Source organism: Ciconia boyciana, chromosome 10, assembly GCF_034638445.1.
Source record: "Ciconia boyciana chromosome 10, ASM3463844v1, whole genome shotgun sequence".
Classification (NCBI taxonomy): Eukaryota; Metazoa; Chordata; class Aves; order Ciconiiformes; family Ciconiidae; genus Ciconia; species Ciconia boyciana.
In genome coordinates, this window is record NC_132943.1 from 7,228,534 (window position 1) to 7,252,302 (window position 23,769).

The window sequence follows — 23,769 nt, forward strand, 5'->3', positions numbered from 1 at the left end:
ATCCTAACTAAGAAAGAAACGAGTCATTCTGTGACCAGTGGAACTTATGAAGCTTCGTTTCCTGCAGCTCCCTCCCATGTGGTTTCTCTAGTGTCTAATAGCTTGGTTGAGTTCACGCTGCAGGTTCTCCCACAGTAAGATACCCAGATTAGTTCCCTTTCATTTGACTTTCAATTTTCACAGAACAAGTAGAAATTTACTTTAGATTTAACATACTGTGGAAATATGTTTCATTTCTTTTTAAAAAAATCAAATAAAATCATTAGTGCTTTAGAGCAGCCACAAAACTGCATTTTACTTTTTCCCAATTAGCTGATGATCATAAATGCTATCAGCTGTGTAATGGACACAGTGGCAGTGCTTACATAGCTGTAGTTGCCCTTGATCCCACTGTTGGGCTTTCTGAAACTCTGCAGTGTCTTTGAGCATTTGGAAGAGACAAATAACTCATAGTTTCCTCAGATATCAACAGATGTTGAGTAGGAAAACTCTTGCTTTTTCTAGGACAGCCTTTGCTGTTTAGAAGACAGAAGATGATCTATCTTCAATGTTTGCTATAGAGGATGCTTGGAATTCCAGGTCTTGAGATTTGGAAGCTGCAACACCTGTGACAGGTAAGGCAGGCATCAAACCTAGATCCTCTGTGGAGGAAAGTTTGGGTTGGCCCAAGTTCTGCCAGTGAAGACATGTGCTGACTGATGTATTTCCATCTGGTATCTCCCCTTCCTTCCGTAATTCTGTTTAATTGCATGAACATGCAAGTGACAACTATCTGAGTGTCTGTTGAATGCTGAATCAGTGAACCCTGAGGCTTATAATCTAATCAATATACAACATAGTAAATGACTGGTAAGTCTGGTTTGTAAGTTCAGTGTTTGTTACATTTTTGGACTCTTAGAAAGTTTGATCTGTGGGTTTTGATCCTCTGCAGCAGACTTGTGAGTCTGGTTTCAGTTAGCTTTGCTTAAATCCAGAGAAACTTCATGGCTTCCAGTCTTCCTGTGATCAGGAGGCATTTGGGGGAACAGGCAGAGCATGTAGCTTTGTTTTGACTGGTTTTTTAATGCACTTATTAAACATATCTGTACTAGTGATATATTGATGGAAAACTTTTACAGAAATAAAAGTGATAAGGCTCCAAGGGGTTCTCAGTCTCCAAGCCAGGTTGAACTGGAATTATCTCTTGAACAGTCAGGTGTTATTGCATAAATGCTGACAGATCCCAGTTGGCCGAGCTCTGATCTCGTACCAATTTCATTCACTTTCAAACCCACTGGCTTCTATGGCTTCTCCACTTTAAATTGGCATTGCTTAGACATTCTCATCCTAAGAAATAAATGTTCATATAAAGCAATTTGGGAACTGAATGTTTTACAAGTTGCTTCCTCATGTGATGGTGGCAGAGATGTTTAGGATTCTGAGGAAAATGCCAGTATTGAACAGAGTGGACATAGGCATATTCTCTTACAAATGGACCTTCTTGTCATTACTAGATCTTTGCAGATGCTTGTGTTTATTGTCAAACTCCTTCCTAATACAGGAAAGTAAATGTAATCTCCATGGGCTGGATGCTTTCTTCTATAAACTGCAATCAAGGTAGGTTCCTGTTATTTGCAGGCACTATGTGCTGCTAACCTCGTCTCTTAAAATCAGCATTCCCCTTTGAAGAAATGAGCAGTGGAGAGAGTAAAAAAACCTGTCGATTGTTCCTGCTGAGCTGGTCCTTCCAGACTGACTAGCTGAATACTAGCCATGGGTGCCAGTCACCCCAAATCCCCAGGCTGGACACATAGGGAGTGAGGATCACTTAAATGAATTAACTCTTTACTCTTGACATTGAGGAGTAAAAACTATGACATGCTCTTTGCAACAGCCTGTCTGCGTGCAAAGCTTTGTCTTGTTGCAAATCTACTTCCAGGCTTGCTTGGTCCTCTTTAAATTTGTTGTTGTAGGAATTTGGTGCTTTTTTCCCAAGCTAAAGGTGAGCAGCCACCGTGCAGGCATGGTGCTGGTGAGTGGGATTTAAGCTGCCTGCAGAGCTGTCCCTGACCTGCAGATATCCTGCTGTTGCTGTGTTTCTGGGCCTCTGATGGAGAGGCTGCCTGCTTCCTGAGTTGTGAGCTAACATTGAATTTGGGTGTACGTGCACAAGTGGCAAGACTTGAGATTTCCAAATGAACTTCTGTGTAGGTTGAGAGTGAGAGTCTCCAGAGATAAAAGCCCAGGACTGCTATGCTTTTGCTCTCAAGGTTGGTAGTAACCTCTGTTATCATAAATTTGTCTGAATTTGGGACCCCTTAAGCTAGGGAAGCACTCAGATCCAATTTGGCTCATTATTAAATAGGGAGCACTAAACATTTTGGATCCAGATCATGTCTGCATAACAGAGTTTGAATATGTTAATTCTCTTCTAATCACAAGTTTTTCACATGCCACACAGGTTGCTTCTGAGATTTATGAGAACCTGCTTGAGAGGATAGTTGATGCTTGTCACATCATTGGGATAACTGTGGTTTAGGAGCTTTTTAGCTTCTTAAATAGTATATTGAACAAATACTTGTCTGTTTGTTTTTACCTACTAGACTAGATATTCACTGAGAAGATTTTACCAGAAAATCTTGATTCTTGGTTTAATAACATTGGTGATAATCAGTGGCATTAATGTCAATATCTAACTTGTATGTATTTACATAAACTGTCATATAGTAGTAAATCACCAGACATTATTTCCTTCCTATTAGCAATTGCTGCTGTGAGTCTTGAGCAAGACCAGCTGAAGCCAAATCACCTTATTTCCACCTTCTAGGAAAGCAGGTGATGGTATTCATGTTGCTGGGTGTGTGCTCCTCCTCTCTACAGTGCCATTTCATGGTGTTTGGAGAACCAGGGGATGTTTCATCTGCCCAGAGTTTGAACCCAGTGACCATTTCTCTGAGACTGATTCAAAAGGAAAAATTTCTCTCATGTGCAGAGGAGAAAAGATTTGATTGTTTGAGTAAATGTGATGTTAGAGTGTAAAACCAGGATGATAGTCTGCCTAGGTTCCTTGGAAAAAGCAAGGTGGTGTTCAATATATTTCCCTGAAAGAAGTGTAGCTCTTTCATTAAGTTATTTATTAAGACTTTTCCCTGATAAAAGGTCAAGCACAGCCTCACAGGGCATGTGAGGACACTGTCTGGATTAAGAAACATGCATTTGATATATCCAGATGCAATAACAAAAAAGGAGAACTCATACAGGAATTTCAAGCTACATACTTGGAGAGTTTCTTCCCATCCTTGTAGCCCTTCCCATTACTTTGTGGATGCCTCAGTGGATCTAGAAGGAGAGAGGCACAATTCTAGTGATAAAAGCTTTATCTTTTAATTTAAGTAAAATTACTAGATCCTGGTCCATGGAGCACAGGACTGATGTGTTGCCACTATCATAGTAAAGGAAGCAATAAAAAAAATAATAAAAACAAACAGGAAAAGAAGCAGTTAGTGAGTGATAACAACATTTTACATTAGTTGCGAAGAGCTTAGTGCCTTGAAATATTGTGCCCAGGCTTTGTTTCTAGAAGTTTAAGCACATGTAAATAGCACGGCAAATCATGATAGCACCAATGCGTGTTCAGAGTTGTCATCAGATTTCTCAGGCATTTTCATTAGTTTCTCTTCAGGGGGTTATAAGCAGCATGAATTAAATAATAGATTTTTTTGTAACCATCGCCACTTTTTAATTTTCTGTATGACAACTCCCTTTTAATTTCTCATTCGGACCAGCAGAGCCCAGTGCAGAGTTATTGTGTGAACGAGCTGCGCGCACGCATAATTCTGTCTGTACAAACCAGAGTGGAAGCAGAATGCTACTTCACAGTCAACATAACTGGCAAACAACAGCATACAAAAAATATTATTTTCAAAGGTAGATAGTGTGGTTTTTAAGGGTGTCCTGGTTTCAGCTGGGATAGATTTTAGTTTGCTAAACTTTATTTACTTTTAGTGGACTTTCTTCAGGGATATTTAGGATTTCCAGAAAACAAATGATAATATTGTGTGCATTTTAAAACAAAAATCTCTTGTACTCTGCTGAGAGAATAGACCTAGTCTGGTATGTGTACAATTCCAGAATAAATAAAACCCCCATGGAGTTTAGTTACACACTAGGTATAAATCTGGGCTTGATGGAGAGGTCAGGAGTTATGACTGCTCAGAACCAGGCAGACTCAAACCAGCTGCAGCCCTGTCAGGCGGTGGTCGAAGCGAGCTGCCCCCAGCCCATCGGAGGGGCTGTCCTCTGTCCAGTCCAGTGCAGCCCCTGTCTGCTGCCGGTGGCGTGACGATGTTGTGGCACTCGCGCCAGGAGCTCGCAGAGACAGCGTGGATCCTTTCTTACTAAAATCCCTGCACTAGAATCTAAACCTGGAGTAATTCAGCCATTGTTAACCTAAATATGCCATCTCGTGTTTCATTCAGGCTTACTTCAGTGCAGTTGTTGCTCACTGATTGCAGCTGAAATGAAGACAAATCAGGCTTATTATGTCTAAGGGTTGTGAATATTTTTATTTTTGGTTTTTCAGTGGGCCTGATTCTAAAGTGGTAGCCATTTCCACCAGAGTAAATTGGGAGCAATCACCTTGCTCCTCATCGTCATTCACCCTGCGGTTAAACTAGACTCTCATTCATCGGAGTGAAAGGTGCCTGAGCCTTGAATAATCAGTGTAACACGGTGGAGCGTTTAGCGGAGCCGGGACTGAAACACGAGTCCGTCATTCCCATAAGTGCCCCAACAGGAGCCTGCAGAAAGTGGCTCCTGTCACTGCTTGCTTTCTCTCTCTTCTCCTGTTTATATAAAAACTGAAGCAGGGGGAGAGTTTCACTTTACCCAGGAGAGAAACTTGGTGTCAAGTCACCATAATGGGAGATTTGGGCTTTAATCCCACTGGAGAGATCAGGTGTTGAATCAGATACTTGTGAGATGAATGAGTTAAGCTGCTGGAAAGGCTTTCCTTTACAAAGGAGGCAAGCTGGGACTCTTCAGCTTGGAAAAAGCATGACAGGGCATATGACAAAAATGTGTAAAATCAAGAATGGCAGGGAGAGGGTGAACAGGGACTTTCCAGTCCCTCTTCCAAAATAAGAGCAGGTTTAAAACAAACAAAAGGAGATTTTTCTTTGTTTCCCCACCAAACCTGTGATTTAACTTTGGAGCTCATTGCCAGAAGAGGCTGTGGACATTGAGGGTTTAAGTGGGTTTGGGGAAGACCAGACAAATTCATGGAAGAGAAATCTTTTAAGGATTAGGGAATATGGAGAAATCCCCCTTTGCGTAGGAAGTGCAGGAGCTGCAGGCTGTTGGAGGCTGCAGTCGCGTTCCAGGGGAGGGTACGGATCCTCCTGCCAGCGTAACGAGCTGCACAGAAAGAACTGCTCTGGTCCTGCCGCATCCCAGGGCTGCTGCCAGAGACAGAGCAGTGAGCTGCGACACCCCTTGCCTGAGCACTATGGCTGGCTTTGCATGGGTAAGGGACTGGGGAGGGTTTCATCTCCTGCCTGCCCCCTGTGAATCCTGAGCTTGGGCTGAGTCCTCCTGCAAGATTTGGCCCCTGTGGGGCAATGCTGAGCCAGAAAATCTTCCAGGATACACACGGGAGAGCGCTGCCATGTGCTGAGGGAGTGTGAAGCCTCATGCGTTTCCCTGCTGTTCACAAGCAAAACTTCACACATTTGCACATCCCATGTCACCCGTAGAAGTGATTACAGGCCTGGGATACCTTCAGGCAACAAGTTTAGACTTGACTACCTAAACCCTTTCATAGGTCCATTCCTAGAAAACACTTCAAGGTCATCCAAAGATGCCGTAGTAAAAGATGATGGCTGAAATCTGTCTTACCTACGGGGACCATCCTACTCGTATGATTATTGGCATAAAAGTCTTCATTTTTACAAAGATTCAGCAGCATTTAGAAAAAATAGGTTTATCTTTGGTAATGCTTGCTTTTTATTTATGAAATTCCTAGCGTAAATAAAGTCTGGTTACTGTAAACCTAAAAACCACAAGGCTTTAAAGACATTTTTGTCAGATCATGGTAAGAACAACCTTGATGTGGTTTGCCAAGCTTTGAATTATAATGTATGTCATCAGTAACGTGAGTTGTTATAATTTACTTCTGACATTAAGATCTTGCTTTTGGGCATATAGTTGCAAATGTATCCTATTCACTTTCTTACTTTCTAAATGCCCTTCATGTTTCAGTAAGACAATCCAATCAAAACTAAAGACCAAATGCACTGTAAAACAAATCAAGCATACAAACAATTCTTAAGCGTTCCTCTTATACGTTAGCTTGCTTGCCCAAGGCTTCTAAAATTCTTAAGCTATGTAATCGTGAAGCGTACAAAAGTTTTCAAAGCAAACATTTATACCATATATTTTATATGTTGCTCCGGTTGGAATTTATAAAAAGAGAATCACACAGATAAGAATTTATCATAAATCTAACCAGCCTGGTCTAAGACTCACCGCTACTGAACATTCTCATTCACAATGGGGTTTTTTTTCTGATTTTCTTAAGTACAATTTGAAATAATAAGTTTTATGATGACAGCACTTTGGAGGTGACTAATTGTGCTAAGAGATATACAACCCCTGATGAGACAAGTCCCCCACGAGGAGAGATGCTTTAATTTAATGATAGTCATAAAGCCAATTTTTAAAGCTATAAAAGTCACTGATTCTCTGTCTTTAGCCTCAGGCTGAATCCTGTATTCTGTGTTGCAAACCATTTCATGTTCTGCTCATAAGGGCAGAATATGTGTGTATTTGCCTTTTCCCACCCTTTAGCACAAAGCATATGATTTTTTTCACCAAGGATCCATGAAAAACACTTAGAAATCCATGGCAGGAGTTTGGTCTGTATTAAAAGTTGCTATTAACCTGTGCTCCAGGGGCACTGGGGCCACAGCCCCTTTGCACCATCGTGGCAGCGTGAACACACGGTCCCTGGTTTGGCGGCGGCTGCCTGAGTTTGCAGAGTATCCAAATTGCTCCATTCGTTTCATCTGGCAACTGAAACAACCACTGAGGATATTTGCAATCCCAACGTTAACGACTTTGTTGCCAACTGAAGCATGGGAAGGAGGAGCGGCTTAGAGATTTCCAGGACAGGGTCTGCATTGAGGGAGACTGTGGAAAAGTGTTTGCAAAACCCTTCTAAATCTCTGGAAGAAATCACCCCCCCCTAAAAAGCCACCACCAAAAGGAAAGGGTCATGTACTGACAGACCAGTTACCAGGGGATGGGACTGAGGTAAGTACAGGAATCCTAACCAACTTCCCTGGTCTGGGGTTTAAGCTGATAAAGAGGAGGATTAGATTTTCCCTGTGCGATAACCATCTCCCTGCCCTCCTCAGCTGCAAATAATTAAATGAGTTTCAGTAAGTGTGACATGAGATCAGATCCCAAGAGCTCCTGCCAAAGAGCACTTATAAGGCATGAATTAAATAAAGGTTGAAGTACTTTTAACCAATCAGCCAGTTTCTCGCAGAGAGCCAGGAGCTGCTTCATTTAGGAACCTGACATTTTGTTCGAGTTCTGCTGAGCAGAACAGATCACACCAGTTAACGCGGTAATGAAGAAGTGATGGTGGTATTTGCACTTGACTCGAACGTCAGCATAAATTCTGTTCCTCATCCAGATCAGTATGACTTCCCTGAAATAAAGCATATTTCAGCCTCATTAACCAATTTAAGATCTAAAATGAAATGAGATAAATTTAACTTAAATCCATCATAACCAGGCTGGCTTTAAGAATTAGTTTCTCTGGGTCCGTAAGGATACTTCCAGTAGCCGTTCCTGCAAGGTAATCTATTCTGAGCTTTTTAATGGGCCCAGCTACTCACAAAATTTTAATTGTAAATACTCAGATCAGATATATGGACTTCTGCTTTCTTAACGTTACTGCCATGCATGAAAACTTGCAGTATCCCTGCATTAGAGTTTCAGGCAATAAATGAATTTTAATGTATTAAAATGGTACATTTATCATTTAGCCGCCAACACGGAATTAGAACAATAAAAGATTTTTAAAATAATGACTGCACTTTAGAATAGCTTTATTTCAAACTATAGACTTCAGTTGTGTTCATACCGCACAATTAAAACTATGTTTAAATATTTTCACTTTTCAACAAGATGGCCACCCAAAGTGGACGTCTGAGAAAGAAAAATTGTAATTAAAACCTTGAAAGGAGGTTACATTTGCTAAGTTACTTGTAGTGAGAACTGCATCGTGGTTCTCAAGGCTCAGCCTGCTGGGATTAGACAGATAGGTGTGGTTTCTTCATAAATTAATTCATTTTCTCTCAGAAGTAGTATAGCCAAATATAATACTCAAAAAACCCTGTTTCTAAGGGGTCACCTCTATGTGACACCCCTGTATTGGTGTCATCAAAATTAATAGGAAAACTTGCCTTAAGCTTAATTGGTATTTTAATGCCTACATTTTTAAATTACTTGAACACTTTCTTAATTAAACTGGAACATTAAAAATGAAACTGCTCTTTATTTTTTGCTGTTTTCTTAATATTGAAATATTTCAAAGATAATTGCAATCCATATGGAAGAGTGCATTTTAAAAAAAAATTACAGAATCTTGTACTCGATACTACATGTTAATTACAAGAAAGAAACAACCAGGGAAAAAAATGTAATGGGTAGTCCAAAGGCCAGCAATGATTTCACCTGAATGATTGAACATAGCAATTGTTTCCCAGCTTTTTAGATTGTAATCTCATTGCGGATTTGTATTGCTTTCACTGACTATATCTTTAATATCTACATGGACAGATGCTGTTGTAGTTGTTAAGACATTTTAGGAAACTTGCATCTTCCATCACCATTGTCACAAGTTAAAGGTCCAGAGACCTTAAGCGGATGGTTCAAACTCATCTTGCCAAAGCAACAGAGTGAAAAAATATATTTGTTTTTCTTACTGCTTATTTTAAAGAAAATGAAGTGAATGATGATATTTTTCAATGCCAATAAAGTAATTCTTTCCCTCAGTTTGCAATGTTTGTGGAGCTTTATTTAATGGATAACTTCTGATATCTTTCTGATCTATGGATCATTTATTGTGTAGATGTACTCTAACATCTACCCTGTTCTTGCATCCTCACCACCATCCTGAAATTAACCCTAATCATCAGATAAACCATATACTTGTGTTCACCGACCAGTACTACAGTTAGGGGTGGAAAGGTGTTATTGAGCCTAAATTAATGTACCAATTCATTAAACATTTTCAAGCTGTGTGCCCATGTTTGTTAGAGACAAAATGCTGGCCGATTGCAGTAAAAAGCCTCTTACGCTCCAGTATAAGCAACCTAAGTCCCCCCAGCTTCCCGCTCACACAAACCGAACCCACGCTGAGCTGTGGTCGCTGGAAATTAGAAAACTTTGTACCGGTTGTTTTAATCTGGTCTCATTTTCTTCCAGGTGCACCAGTGCCCGTTCAGAGTGACTCCACCTTGGGCTGTGTTATTTTCAGTTTTATATCAGCATAAGGAAGACCCGAATCAGACCCTGATTTCTCTCAAATTTCTTGAGCCAGTTTTGGCATTGTGCAGCTCTTCATACACAGAGCCAGTGGCTTATAGCGGGGTACCAGGCTGCAGGAGGTTTGCCCATCTTTTCTTCTGAACCTATTTAAGCTTGGTATTTGCTTGAAGAAAAATCCATTGCTAGTGCCAAGTAGATAACTGGATCATTCTTCTTCTTCCATCAGAAATTTCTTTTTCTTTTATTTTCACTTCTAAGGGCCCAGCTTCTAAAGCATAATGGTGCACATCGAATTAAGTGGGCTGTTTGTGAGACTGAGCTCTGAAATTATAAATACCCTCTGTGTTTGTAAGCAAGTAATATTCTTCACAGATATGTGCACTCCTCCATTTTTAAAACGGGGACAAAAGGGAATTTCCATCATCTGCCCAGCTCAGAGCTATTGCTGTCTTTTCTCTTCTAGACCTGTGTTTTGCTCAGATGCTAGACCAGCCTCCCTCGTGAGCCTCTTCCTGGGAGAAGCAGCGAAAAAGGCGGAATTGAAGGAGAGACAGAGCAAAGGCGGTTGTTTACCGCTTGCCCATGTCTTGTCTTCCGAGTAGAGCTGCCGTTGTCCCCCACAAGAAACTAGAGCAGTTAATTACATGCTCTGCAGCCCACGTCACGCACAGGAGCTGCAGCCGTGTGCCGCCACCCTGCTCACCGCAGCCTGGTGCCCCTTCCCGCATCTCAGCCGGCGATGCGGCGCGTGGAACGCCGGTCACCGCAGGGGAAACCCGCTGGGGCAGCTTGTCCCAGCCGGCACGCCCCGGCGTGGAGCCGCTGGCCTGGCCCTGGGCAGGGGACACAAGCCGGAGCCGTTTGCCCCTCTTATATTGACAGAAATGGGAGAAGTTCTGCTGCCTTCGTTACTTTGGTAGAGGCAGCGATGTTTGACTTGCTGTTTGTTTTTTTTTTTCACTATTCTTTACCCAGCAAAATAACTTGGGCAGCTGGAGCGCTCAGGAAGGGCCTCTCTTTTCCTCCCAATTAATTACGCAGCTGAGTCCATGGTCTTTGATGTTGTTGCTGTGAACACTGATAAAACTTGAGGAGCTTTAGAGCATGAAAGTTGCTGCCACCAGTTTTTCTTGCTGTTTGTGTGTCAATACCCTATCGAGTCAGCAATTATCTTAAACCTTTATTGCAAGTCAATGCAAAATAAAGGAAAAATTTCTCCACAATCATTTTTTATAAGACCTTTCCGCAAGATCCTGCTCCACATGCAAATTCACATGTGCTTGCTGGGTTTTATAGCATTCCTGGAATTACTACTTAAAATGTTTTTACTGTCATTTCAGGTGCTGGTGAGAGACCCTGATAAGGTTAGCATTTAGGACGGAAGGGGATGTCCACCCAGAGACACTTCTGACCAAGCAGTGCCTAGCATTGCTGGCAGAATTTACCCTTCTGCGTGATATTGCCTCTTTTTGCATTTGTAATAACATGCCTCTTTAACACATTGGAAAAAAAGGTTCTGCATTTAAAAATGCCACAGGAGTGAAGATTAAGAAAGTAAGCGCAGACGCCCAGCTGTTGGGAAAAAAAAAAAAGGCAGTATGAAATTGGGGGTGGGGGACAGAATTAGCATTCTCCTCACGCGCTCGCCGCCTGCTCTAATCACAATGCAGGCATTATCAGCGAGCATTGAATCTTTGTATTATTTCCAAGTTTCCCCTATTGTCAGTCATTGTGACAAAGTGCAGGACAATCTGACACAATGATGAATCACTCCAGACATTGAGTTTTCACATGGCTGTCAGATGATCTCAGTAGGCTGTGTCACCTGAAAATGCCACAAGACTAAAACAGTGTTGTACCTCAGAACAAAACCGGAGTTTGGTATAAACTGCACTGGTTCAGGGCATAAACGTGGGAGTCTGGAGGGCTGCCACAGATTTCTCTTACCCGGGAAACCTCTGTGTTTCCATCCAGTGTGAAAGAAATCAGAATCAGAGCTCAGGATTTATTAACATGTCTTGCATGCAAACCGGAAAGAGACGTTGTTTGGGATTTTAAATTAAATTCCTGCATGGAAGGATTTGTCCTGTGCACATTTTTTAAAATACTCTGTTCAAGATGTAATGCCCATCAAAGCATAGGGTATTTTATCCTAATAGTTTCAGTTGCTTATATAAAAATGAGTTTCTTGCAGTTTCTTTTTTCCTGCATTTCAAAGTTATCTAGCAGGCTTTTTATTTTCTCTGTGGGTCGGGTAAGATGTAGCTGTACTGATAACTGATTGATATATAGTCAAATGCAAATACGCTTGTTTAAGTACATGTCTTGCCTTCATGTATATTGGCTTGTTGGTGCTATTGTGAGTCCAGCCCAGAAGAACATTGCTCTCTCCCACATTATTATTCACAAAGGCAGCTTTCTGAGTTATTTCTGTTCCTGCACAATATTCATGATAGCAATTTGATACCTTAGCAGTTTCAAGGTTATCAAGTGATTGAAAATCCTACTGCTTACTTCAAGGTGTAACATATAAACTGTACTGCCATCCATTCTAGTAATATAATAGTTTTTCTTAATGCCTTTCATGAACTCCTGATTTAAAGTGTAAGCTAACTTCAGAAAGGGCTTATCAGCCCCAGACTTTGTCGGTGCTGCTCGGCTGTTGAATACGGTCCCCTGAGTTTGTATCACTGCATGCAGCACTTAAGCAGGCAATATTTAATCTCTTTCAGAGATATTGATACATCAGCTCCTGAATGAGGACATTAAACCGCAGTCATAATGAGAAACAAAGAAGTGGTTATTTATCTCGCATGTTGAAGGGCTTGCGCTCCTTTGATATGAATCTCGTGAGCAAGAATTGCAGATTGTAGATCATGGGGATTAACTTTATACCAAAGAGCAGCTATAGAGCCATATGATACAGTAGCGTTCGTTAACGATGAACAAATAAATGCTGCTGAATGCTTAATGAGGACATTGAAGAAAAGCCCATCATTTCTCAACCTGTTTTGGAGGCTCCCAGCCACCCACTGAATTTTGGCTGCGGATGTAGTTTGGGTGGTTTCTGATTGGTGGATAGCGTTGCTTGATGGCGTTTACATGGTGGCATCTGCTTAAGTAACAGATGTCTGTGCCACTAAGGTGCTATGTTCTCACTTTTTATATAGAGAGAAATTGCTTCTCAAAGAGTTTTTATTGTCTTTATGCAAATTAAAATACAAAATTCCTCTCCTTAAAGGATCCTCATTATAACGAGAACCTTAAATAATCATAAATACATATGCAGCCTCATAAAATCTTTTGCTCTTTGGATATCAAGGAAGTTCCTTCTGCGCTGCCAATTGTGCATGAAATTAGTTCTTATTTCAACTACCAGTATGAAGATGCTAGCCTTTATTCAGGGAAGCCCCACTGGATTTCTAAACAAATAGTGCAGAATAGTTGTTTGTGCCAAACTATTTCAAGGAGGAAATTTTGCATTCTGTTTCTTATGCAGTGCTGAAGAGGAAGATAGAGCTCTGTACTTATTCCCTAGGAGCCTGGTGACAGAAATATATATGTTTTTTATCTTTCCTTTGCCAATTTTCTTTAGCAGGCAAATGCCTACGTCTTTACTGATTCGTTCTTTTTTTCTTTTTTTTAACCAGGGATTAAAATCTGTGAAGGAATCATGCCGAGGAAAATGCCCACAGATGCCAGCCTACTTCGGGCTGAGTGTTAAGGTACCCAAGCCCTTATGTTCCTGGTTCATTTCACATCATAACTTTGCGTCAGGTATGACTTAGTGCCTTGCACAGCACTAGATTCCCCATCTGTTTTGTTTATTTCCATTGACAGAGAGGGATGAAGGACCTTTATCCTGTGCATAACCTATGCATGGACCAAGCAAGATGGCAGGTTCTCCGTAGCACAGCACCTTCAGGCAGGATGAAAAGAAGGGCTGCTAAGGGAGGCCATGGCCCCAACCCAATTTGCACGGGAGTGAGACCAGACCCGGAGGAAGGTCAGACTGTACTGTGACAGGATGTTTTGGGATTTTCTCCTATGGGCTACACGGTTCAGGACAACAGCCCCTGAGCTGGACAGAGTAAGTGATCCTTGATGAGGAAGGGAAGACAGATGTGCTAATACCAGCCTAGAGCATCTACTGGCCACATTTGCAGAAAAATGTATGGGGTTCAGTCAGCGTTGAAAAGCACCTACCCATCACCTTGCCATCCTTAGGCAGAACAAATTGCCTCATGAGGACCTCAGAGGACAACTTCATCTGCCGACCCCGGAGACGATTTGGCTGCCCTGCCACCCACACAACAGGGGCAAGCCAGGCACAGGGCTGCTGTCCTGGGGCATGTGTGCATCCGTGCACCTTCTCTTTCTTCGTGTGTTGAGCTTCCATTGCTCAACAATGAAAGCAATGGAAAACTTGAGAGAAATGGCTGCATTCTTGCAGAAAGGGGAGCCTGGATCATGTCTGGTCTCATCGTGTAGTTTGTGCTTGTTTTTGTCCTTTTAGAATATGCTATATTGAGGAAAAATAAATTGAAAAAAAAACTGAAGGGAACAGAAAAGTGATTCTTGATTTTTTTTCTGACCTGTGGGGTGTGATGCTGTAGGAGTCAGAAGCCAAAGTCTGTTCAGTGTTTCAATGGGTAAACCTTATTTTAGATAGATATTTCTGATATGACCTTTTCCTAACAATGCTTTTTTCACATATCTACCCAGTAGACTGAGTAAGGAGGTGGTGGATGTGCGGTGTATTATTAACCTGGTGGCAACAACATTAATAACATAGAAGGGTGCTTTATTCTACTGCTAGTGCTCGCATCTGTTTCACAAACATTACCAAGATAATCACATTCTTCCTGCATCTGCTTTGCTTTAGCTCACACAGATAATTCAAGGGTAATGCACCTTGTCTAAGCTAATTCTAAATACATGCCTCAAACACAACAAAAAGTGCTTGGTGGGTATTTTGACCCAATGCACTACATCAAAGTAACCAAGTAAGCTGTAAGTGCTTTGAATAAAATTGGACAAAAATTGGCATTTGTCCAGCCATGTTTCTGACTGGCTGTTGTTTGTATTTTAAACTTTCCCTTTATGTGAATATATATCGAATTACAGTGCAACCTGTAAGTTATTCAGGTGCTCAAGTGATAGCTGTACTAAGAGATAAAATATACCATGGACAGTGTGCTCTCAGGTCTAAGACAAGTCCTGGAACTGAGACCTCACCTTTTCAGATAACCTGCAGGTTATCGAAATTGCCTGTATGGGATGACACCTTTGAGATGATGCTCCTAACGTGGAGGACCTCGGAGCCCTCTGGGTCCAACTCACTGGGATTTTGCCTGGTGGATCTAGATATTAACTCCTGAAAAATGGAATAATGCAGAGTATTTTTGAAAATGAGGTTAAGTGAAATTAAGTGAAATTGATAAACATAGTAAATGATGTACTTATTAAAACCACAATGTTTGTTCTTCACTGACAATCAACAAGAGGTCCCACCTTTGGAGAAAGCCTTACATCCTCGATGAAGCTGTGCTTGTTGCACACTACGCATATCCTGGTTTGTATGGTTAAGAAATATCAGTGACCGTTAGTATCAGCAACTTCTGTTAGGTACTGTGATCAAGTAATAATCTAAGGTGTCAGAATCTTGAAATGACTCCATTAGAGCCAGGAAAGAAGAGAATTTATGAAGGCATCATTAGCATTTCCTTTTCAAACTTCATGCAAATTTCTTGGAGGAACATATGCTGAGAGTCCTCCGTTAGCACTTGGAGCCAAGAGGAGTCTCCTTCTCAACACTGGCTACTGCCTGCCATCTTCTAAAAGGTATGCCATATGGTTTCAGATAGCTAATACTACATTGAACGTCATTCCATTCATAAGCTTGATTTCTTCTAATCATAACCCATTTTTAAATGTTACTACTCCCAATAATCAGTATGATAAATCCATTTAAAAGTAAATTATTAGTACTATTCCCATTTGCAAATACATTCACCTAAGAGACTTTATCAGTAAAGTTTAACTTGTGTTTGACTGATGTTACATTAAAGTGCCCATCAGCAGAAAAGAGCAAATAAAAATGAGGATTTTTCAACCAACTCCTGAGGTTGTACAGACAGCAGAGACAACTCTGAATCTCTCCTGAAACAAAACCAGCTTCTGTGTAGCAGATCAACATCTGGAAACACAAGATGGCAAAGAGGGGTCTGAAACAGGCCTTTATTCCTCACCTTTCAATGCTAAAATACAGAATTGGGCATTTGAAAGCAAAGGCAACAGAATATGAACAGAGAAAACATGTAAGTTTGTCCCCAATAGGAAAATTATTTAGTACTATGTAAAGTGATCTACAAGTCATCTTCTTATTGCACTAATAAATAGTCACAAACCTGCAGCACCAATTTGACTTTAAAAGAGTCCTTGCTTTATCTTGGGGAACTGCATCAAATGGAAGGGTGTTTGTTCCAAGGTTAAGAACTGCTTAAACAGTAAAAAACATCCTGGATTTGATCGTTCATCTCACCAACATTGTAGCATTGAGTTTTGGGGACTAATTTCTAATTTAGGCCAGTATAAGTGCGAGTTCATTTAGGCCTATTTTATTTTTCTCTGCTCTCATTTCTTCACATCATTGATATTTTGCTTTCCTGCCTTTCTGTCCGTGTTGTCCTTACTGTATTTCTATCTATGTATTTTTTAACTCAAGATTTTTATAACATTATAATTACTCTAATTCCTCACAGAAAGCCAGTAGGATCCCATCAGTAATTAATCATGTAAATTAAAAGCAATATGTGATAGGAAAACTTAGGAAAACTTTGAATATGCTTAGTGGTACTCAGATATTGGCCAAATGTAATCTTGCCTGCAACTGTTGGTGCCGTACGTGGGAATTCCTCATGGCCAACGGGAACAAGGAGCAAACCAGGACAAAAGGCTAAATCCTTCTGCAGCTTGTAGGAAAGAGATTTTTAAAACGTCTTGTTGAAACACGCACACAAAACACTGCCCTGTCATTGGGAATAATAGGCAACAAATTGATACAGTCATTAGGGAACTGAAAATGAGAAGTACAGGAAACAGCAATTAAGCAATTTCAAGCCTAAATCATAACAGCGCAAGAGAAGCTCCCCAGATGCCTTCGCAACCTTTCAAATAATCACTGGAGAAGTTTTGCCAGAAAAGAAAAAAAAAAAAGAAAAGAAAGAAAAAAGAAAGCAAAATCAATGCATATACTCAGGAAAACACAGAACTGCAAAATCAAATTAACGAGGGGATATTCCCAATGGATGGGCAAGGAAAGGACATGCGAGGACTGCACAGTCCCGCAGGGCAGTGCCGCAGGAGGGGCCGTGCAGGAGGGGCCGTGCAGGAGCTGCGTGGCCACCAGCCCCGTCCCCAAGCCCTGCCTCTGCCCCAGCATGCCATGCCCTCCTAGGGACCTCCTCGTTTTCGGCATGAGATTTCTGTTACTGTGTCCGTGATGGAGGAGATTCACCTTCAATGGGTGATTCGGGGGAGTGGAGGGATCTCCACTTGAAGCTCCCCCAAGACCCCGCTGTCCTCCTGGTCCCTGCAGCCTCTCCCCAGGCTTACGCCTAGTTGATCTGATCCCCTCATCTCAAAACACAGCTGGGTAGCCAGAGCATCCCGAAATACCCGCACCTCCAGAGTCCAACCCAGCTGGTCCGGGCAGCCTGGCAGCCAAGGTGATGTCCTAAGCAGAAATTTAGCAGAACTGCCTCCCCTTGTCTGACTCTCGGCTTGTGAGTTCACGTTTCGGTCATCAGAAACTATACTCTCTGCTCTCCCAGTCCTCTAAATCTATGCAATTACTCAGATTTAGCCTTCTAAGCAATCATGCAAGGGAAATCATTTGGTTGTCCTTAATGAATTCTCCAGGATAGTTTAATATGGAAGCCCTGAGTCTCTTTGCCTGATGATGCGAAAAATACTGAAGTTTAACAGGTTTGATATTTCTTTTGGTTTTTCTAGTGATGACCTGAGTTGAAGTCTTCACACTGTTGTGTGTGTAAGCTTTCCCAAGCCCAGGCTCATTTTCTGCCAAGCAGCATTGTCCATTTGTATATTGAGAATTTGGGAGTTTTGTCCTGAAATCTTAAGCGTGTTTCCAAACTAACCCCATACTTTGCTAGGCAGGAGTCTGACTGGGGTTTAGTAGTGGCAAATACGTTGTGTCTGTTGGTGCAATGTCCAGCATGGCCACAAAATCATGTTTATCACTTTTGAACTGCAGAGTTACTTTGTGTATTGCCAGAAAGCACCCTCTTTCCAAGAAAAGCTGGATTTGCAGACATGTGCTGACCGTCTGGGCAGCATGCGTGCAGGATGGCCCACGCTTTCTGAAGGAGCAGGACCCATTACACACCGGCATTTTTCTTTGCATCTTATGTGAAATGTCTTGCCAGAAACGTGTAATTTCAGGACCAGTAAGACAATGATGCAGCGGAGGTCTTGAGCATCTGTTTATCTTTAACAGCATAAGCAGAAACTCATGGAAATCATTAACAAAAAAAAAACCAAAACAACCAAACAACAAATAAGAGACAGCTAACTATATGAAGTCCCAAATCTTCGCTGCAGGTAGTGCAATCATCTGAATATCTATTTCCTCCCATTTGCATGATTAATTGACATCTTGTTAACTGCTCATTAGGGACAGTGCAAATCAGTGCGGAACAAAATAAACACTTTGCAACAGAGAAGAGGGTCTCTAATTTGAATTATACTGGAAACAAAATTGGGTTTTAAAAATACATTTAAGGAGGCAACCTGTGTAGCATGCAAGGTAAACTGGAGATCGAAAACTTTCTGAACTGCTGTTGGAGAGCATGTGCGGCAGCCTGCACTGTACTCACGATGCTGCTCTGCCTTTGATGAATTCCAGCCTGAGTATTGTGTCTGCCCACTGATCTGAATAGCAAGAAGTATTCACAAAAAAATGCTTCTTAAAAAGGTCTTCAAGCTTATTGACATATGAGTCCACTGGAGTGTATTTCTTGGTTAATTTATACACATCTCTGAACACTCAGGTTTACATGTGAATAAGATTTCAAGTCAAGAAATATCCTGTCCTAATGATGAAGACTCTGCTACGGAGTTGTCTGTAAGTATACGTGCTGCACATAGAGCAGGAATATCTGATCTATAAAGTACCTGCTTTACAGTGCACTTTAGATGTAGCAGTGCTGAGGGCAGAAAACAGCAATGGTCTGGCACGCAGGAATCCAGTGCTTAAACCCCTTCTGAAAGGTCCCCGGGTCCCTTCTCTCCATGTCTGCAGGCAGTTGTCCATCACTTCGATAGGACCGCATGCATGCCAGGGGCAGTGCCTGAGCAAGCGCTTTTGCGGGACTCTGGTTACCACACAAGCCGTTACACTGGTATTGGAAGTTTGGAAACCAATTAGTGTGTGCAAACCAGATTGAGATACTCAGATGGAAGGAACTGGCAGTGGGCCGGGGTTACTTCTCTTCGTTATGCTACTGTGGCTCCTGGGTGCTATGGTAATAAAATAGAGCAGTAGTAAATAATATGTAAGGAAAGTATATAGCTACCAACTTCTGTTCATACAATAGGGCTAAAATTATATCCCCTTTATGGCCAAAGTAAGAACATCAAAAGTGTTACCCTAAACCCCCCGCGATGGTTTGAACCTGTAGGGGTGGTGGTGTGAGGACAACTGTGATCGAGGAGTCAATGGCTGCGGTTCTTCCTAACTGGGGGGAGGATGAGTTCCACGGCCTGTGAGCACGGGTTAAAAACACAGGCAGCCCACAGCTCCCTGCGCAAACAGACGGCAGGGCTGTGCCCCGGAGGATGGCTCTGGATGGGTCTATGGAGAAGCCAGCTGTGCTGTGCTGGCAGGCTGCAGTGCTCCCCTCAGGCACGCATTGGGAAGCACTTTGTGCGCTGCAGCCTCCCTGGAGAGTTTCCACCACGGTACGGTGGCTCCCGGCACCCCTTGCAAAGGGAGCGGTACCAGCAGGAGTGGGCGAAGGTTGTGCCTTCCCATGCACGGTGCGTGGCCAGGACAGGTGACCGCTTAACGCTCTTGCACGGCGCAGCAGCGGTATTAGGGGATTTTTCTCCCTGTTGCAGCCTGGCAGTTGCAGCGGGAATTCTGGGCTAAATGACGTTTTCTTTCCATGCACCAGAGAGTAATTTAATTTGTTTTCTCTCTTGCTTCTTTTGTATTGCCACAGCAGAAAGGACAACAGCTGATCAGGGGAGAAAGCAAGAGAGCTGCGGCAGTGATTCTCCATTTTATTTATGGTGACACTGTGTAGCAAAATGTAAAAACAGATCTCAGTGCTGACCGTTTTGTTGCTTCTTGATCTCGGGCTGGCACTACGGAGCTCCCACCTCCACCACCTGTGAGGTGCAGTGCCCAAGCAGAGGGATCGGGCAAAGACCTGCATCCCATGAACAGGGAGACTCTCAAGAAAGCAAAGGTGAAAACAAACCAGCCAACAATTTATAGTGTATTTTTCTTGGAGAAGACACGTCGGGCTAAATCTTGCTCTCCTGAAACTGAAGTCAAAGAGATGAGTCCTGTGAATGATGAGAGAGAAGTCTGGGAACTAGAGACACAGCAAAATCCTCCCAAAAGAGAATATGAGAAATATCATAGCTCAAAACAGAAATATCTGTCTTCTGTCACAGCCTTTTCCAAATAGTACCCTATTTGCATGACAGGTGAGCAGTGGACCAGAGACTTTTTGATCCAAAAAAACCTTGCTGAAGGAGACAATGAACATTTCGAAATCAATGGCCTGAACAACCAGCAAGGTATCAGTGGTGATGACCGCTCACTTGAAAAAAGCAAACAAAAGCTATTGGGGTGCAACCCAAGCAAGTACGGAATCAGTCATATCATTAGCTCTTCTTTTGAAAACCACTCTTACAGAAATGCACCTCTTATGCACTGTACTGCCTGGCCATGCATCTTATTTTATTAGAACAAAAAACAAATTTAAAAAGCATGTAAGCAAATATTGAGCGAGTACAATCAAATGACAAAGGAGAGAGAGAATGGTCATGACTTCTTTTTAACTCAGGGGAGGTGTTCACAAACGACAGGGAGAAAGAACATGTAAGTATCTATCTTTTCAAATAGGGACAACAGTATTTAACGGTATGGATATGCCTTGCTTTTTTTTTTTAATTTTTTTATTGCACACCCCTGGAGGAAGCAGCTGCAACACCCATTTTCATTAATACTGCAGGTGCAATGCAAGTATTGCCACAGTTGGCTAAACTTTTGATGTCCTCGAGGGACTGCACGGGGGAATGACTTTGATGGATCGCAGTTGCACTTGAAACCGAGCTAGGAAAGATTACCGTGTCTCAGGCAGAGAGATTCCACTCACCTGATTTTTTTTTTGTTCTGATGAGATAATTTTTCTAATTAACCTTGATAACATTTCCAGACACACAGGCCTATCCACACATAGACGGAAATACATTTTGAAATGGACATTTCACTTCTACCCATGTTTTCTAGTAGTGAATACAGAATTTTAACACCTCTGTTGCCAACTGGTTCATTTGGAAAACTAAAGCTGAACCTCTTTAACAGAAGCAGAAGTTGCCCACAAGAGTCTTTGACAGAAATCCACGCTTCCATAGGCACCAACTATGTCAGGTGCCAACTTCTGTTTATTCCTCTTTTGATGCTTATCAAGGAAGTCAGTGATGCTGTCCTTTTCTGAGCAGGGTCTGAATGACTGTAAAAATGGTTTGAAAGCCAAAGCGTGCCGGTTCTTGGTCCTTTGGAAATGTTCAGTGTCGGACCTTGGCCCTTCACACCATCCCACTTAGGAACAGGAAGGACCATCTCATAATCCCGCTGAATTCACATGAAAATCATCCTGGAAGCAAAATGAAGCATTCCCCTTGCTCTCATCTACTTTGTTCAGTTTTAAAATTACTCAGGTGCCCAGCCAGCACTGCTTCCAGAACTTTTTCAAAGCTTTCCTGAGTCCCCTTGCTCTTGCCTGGTTTTACACCAACAGTGATTTTCTGCAGAGCTGGAAAAGCAGTGGGTGAGTTGAGGCAAGTGCTGCTCTGAAAAGCTTTCCCAGGGCACTTGCTGGAGGTAGTGTTTTCCTCTGATACCTGAATCATAGAATCATAAAATCATTAAGGTGGGAAAAGACCTCTAGGATCATATAGTCCAACCATCAACCCAACACCTCCATGACTACTAAACCATGTCCCAAGTGCCATGTCTACACATTTTTTTAACTCCTCCAGGGATGGTGACTCTACCACCTCTCTGGGCAGCCCCTTCCAATGCTTCACCACCCTTTCAGTAAAGAAATTTTTCCTAATATCCAATCTAAACCTCTCCTGACGCAACTTGAGGCCATTTCCTCTCGTCCTATCACTTGTTACCTGGGAGAAGAGACCGACCCCCACCTCACTACAACCTCCTTTCAGGCAGTTGTAGAGAGCGATAAGGTCTCCCCTCAGCCTCCACTTCTCCAGGTTAAACAACCCCAGTTCCCTCAGCTGCTCCTCATCAGCCTTGTGCTCCAGACCCTTCACCAGCTTCGTTGCCCTTCTCTGGACACACTCCAGCACCTCAATGTCTCTCTTGTAGTGAGGGCCCCAACACTGAACACAGCATTCGAGGTGCGGCCTCACCAGTGTCTGGTACAGGGGGACCATCGCTTCCCTAGTCCTGCTGGCCACACTATTCCTGATACAAGCCAGGATGCTGTTGGCTTTCTTGGCCACCTGGGCACACTGCTGGCTCATATTCAGCCGGCTGTCAACCAGCACCCCCAGGTCCTTTTCCGCTGGGAATGATGCTAAAGCTTTCTGAGAATGCAATATAAAAAATAATCTAACACATTATGTAGGCTCAAATGCAATAAATGTTAATTTATTCCTAACCATTGATCATATTTCTGAGTCTCTGAATATAGTGTTTAAAAGGAGCCACAACATCAATTCATAAACCTTCATACAAGCAGAGGAACCGAGAAACTATAATATAGGTAACAACTTGCATTTTCCCCAGGAACTGGGAATTTAGACTTAGGGAGAAGGTTTAGGAGGATATTTGTTACCAACTAAACAGAATTTAAGGGAGGGCCAATGTATATGTGAGTTTTAAGAAGGCAGCAATTTTAGAGATATCACAATTCTTTTCTGTCTCTTCAGAGGTTGTGCTGGTATGTTATCACCAATCTGCCTTTCCCCTTCTCCGAGAGAGAGAGCCTACTCCAGTTTTTCCTGCAGCTGGGTTTATACGAAGCCAATAGTTAGCTGTCCACTTTCATATGACTTTATAGGTCTTTTACCACATCTGGTAAAAGATGTAATTACTCTGGGTGAGCATTACTTTGTTAGGCAGAAGTCATCATTCTGTAGGATTGCCTTTCTTTACCCATAGCAAGATTTTTTGTGTTATTCTTCTCAAAGAAATCAATGACACTGTCCATTTCTGAGCTGATTTTACAAAGAATGTAAAATAAAAGTGTTTTGAAAACTAAAACATGCCAATACTCAGAAATTACTTGTTTTAAAACCCAGTTGTGCCATTGGCCTAAACATGCTGGTGAGGAGGTGCCATCCACCCAAGCCCCAAAGACATTCTTCATGATGGTTCACAAAATAATTTGCAAAAATTTCAGGTTTGATACTATGTATATGTTTTTTTGCTCAATGGGTAACACAGTTCTGAGAAGGTATTGTTTTTCCAGACATACCTTGGTGAAAGGTTTTGTTTCACTTTGCTCATTTCTGAGGCATACAGTCTTTCTACCTCATCAGCCTTTGCCATAACTTTTAAAGGACACAGGCAGAGAAAGAACAGATGGAAATAATGATAATTGCTTACTTTGAACATTGCAAGAAATGCACAATGCCTATAAGGTCTCATCCAAAGTTAATGGAAAGACTATAAATCTCTTGTACTTATATTGCCTCTGTTACCATAGGATCTGAGCACCTCAGCAGCTTTCAGGAATTTATCCTCAGGACTACATGAGATGGGGAGGCATATTTTTCCCCATTTCATTGAGGCAGAGAAAGACTTTTTGTGCTTCCCAAGGTCACACACACTGATGGAGCAGGAATATGAAGCTGGGTGTTTCAAGTCCTTTAGTTGCCTTGATGGTAACTAGGTCCTGTGTGACCTGCTGAATGAGTGGGTTCTGGATCCAGCTCACCCTG